This window comes from Orycteropus afer, unplaced genomic scaffold (genome assembly GCF_000298275.1).
Source record: "Orycteropus afer afer isolate SDZICR_OR568_19922 unplaced genomic scaffold, OryAfe1.0 scaffold00203, whole genome shotgun sequence".
NCBI classification, from domain to species: Eukaryota; Metazoa; Chordata; class Mammalia; order Tubulidentata; family Orycteropodidae; genus Orycteropus; species Orycteropus afer.
Window position 1 is genome coordinate 3,092,217 of NW_006921790.1, and position 2,462 is coordinate 3,094,678.

Genomic DNA, 2,462 nt, shown 5'->3' on the forward strand with positions numbered 1-2,462 from the left:
ATATATTAGAGATGTAATAGCAATGACACAAATAGACATATATACATCTATGCTTGTTATAGCATTATTCACAATACAATAATGTTGCAAAACATAAGTACCCATTAATGGATGAATTGATAAAAAAAAAAAATAGTACATACATACAATGGAAAACTATGCAGCTATAAAGAATAATGATGAGTTCTCAAAACATATTATAATGTAGATGAGTCTATATGATTTTATCCTAAGTTATAAAAGTTAATCATAAAATGATGAATATTATATGATCACACTTTATAAGAAGACAAAAGTAAGTATACTTACAGAAATCACTGTTCCTTTATGGTTACCAGGGATGAGAGGGAGAGGTAATCACTGTCTAGATAGAAGACATTTGTTACTTTTGTTGATGAGAAACATCAAATGTGGGAGAAGTATGCCCAACTTGATCAAGGTAAATGATGACACTAAGAAGTACACAAAAATAAGAGACATTTCTGGTAAATTTCATAACATATACAATTTTTCAACAACAACCAAAAATACGTATATGATTATGTAAGTATGTACCTGTAGGGATATCTATAAACATGTATGTGCTGCATATACATTTATATATATAATAGAGAATATAGGGAGCACAGTTATGAATACTTCCTAGACATAACCAAACATCCCATGGGATTGATTTACTGGGTTTGAGATTTTAAGACTATAGTCTCATGGTCAGTTGGCACAATGTAGTTCATTAAGTTTATACTGCATATCTTATTTTTGTCAGTAGCATCTGGGATCTTAAAAGCTGTGAACAAACACCTAAGATACAATTATTGGTCTCTACTTATCTGGAGGGAGCTCTCATAGTGTAGTGCCTAAGGCACTTGACTGCTAACCAGGAGGCTGGCAGTTCAAACCCATCAGCCACTCCTTGGAAGAAAGATGGGGCAATCTACTTCCATAGTGATACCGCATCGGACACCCAAGACGGGTTGCTATGAGTCTGTTCTGACTTGGCGGCACATAACAATAACAACAACTTATCCAGAGAAAAAAAGAAAGAAGGAAAAAGGACTCAAAGAAGAAACTGTTTTATGAAACTGATAGTCTAACATGAACTATGGCTTCTTCTATCCTGAGATCAGAAGAACTAGATAGTGTCTGGCTACCATTACTAACCATTCTGACAAGGAACACAAAAGATGGTGCTGAATAGAATGGGAGGAGAATGCACAACAAAACTTAAATTATTTAAAAAGGCCAGACTAACTGGACCTGTAGAGATTAGAGGAGCTCTCGAGAATATCACCTGATATACCCTTTAAATTTTGTATTGGTAGCACACTTGGAGGTCAACTTTCAGCTAAATAACAGATTATATATATATAACCCATGAGTATTGTGCTCCTTGAAAAAAGTCATATATATAACAACAAATAGTCAACATTTACCATGAAATAAAAATGAGAAGGAAAGGGACCAGGGAAGTTCAATAATGGAAATGGAACAACCAGACAAAAATAATGAAAATGTTGACATACTGTGAAAAATGTAACCCATGTTACTGAATGATATGTATAGAAATTGTTAAATAGATCTTAATTTGTTGTGTAAATTCTCACCAAAAACACATTAAAATATTATAATGACAATAAAAAGGTGTTTTTACCCAGAGATTCATCAAAGAGGGAAAATCTGAAAAGGCAGGACAGAGAGAATTTCTCTAGACTTTTCATAAATGAAGGAAAGTGGATGAAACCTTGAACACAGGTGAGAGTGCTAGGCTTGTATAAATATGTATTGATTTATAAGAAAAAGAGGAAAGACTCATTACTGCATATACATAGATGTAGGTGGGGGAAGGATGTGAAGCCCTTGTGGTGCAGAGGTTAAATGCTTGACTACTAACTGAGAGGTAATTGGCTCAAACCCAGCAGACGCTCTATAAGACAGTCTACTTTCATAAAAATTACATCCTTGGAAACCCTATAGGGCACTTGTATTGTCCTATAAGGTGACTTGAGTTGGATTCAATTTCACAACAAAGGAAATGTAGTGTGGATATGTCTTCTGATTATGTCTTCTTATTATGAGTTTAAAGCAAGGTCAATGAGTGTGAAAATGGTGATGGAAGTGATAGAGGAACAATAATGGGGGAATGGAACATTAATGGAACAGAGAAATATTAAATGATTGCCTAAAAATTTTTAGGTCTTTCTTAAGTAAATCAAAGGCATCCAAATTGGTAAGGAAGAAGTCAAACTATCCCTAGTTGCTTATGATATGATCCTATACCTAGAAAACACAAGACACTCAGTCAAAACTCTACTGGAACTAATTGAGAGATTTAGCATCATAGCAGAATATAAGATCAACATCCAAAAATCAGTTGGATTCCTCTCCACCAGCAAAGAGATTGCTGAAAAAGAAATAAGGAAATCTGTACCATTTTCAATAACTACCAAAAAAATAAAATACTT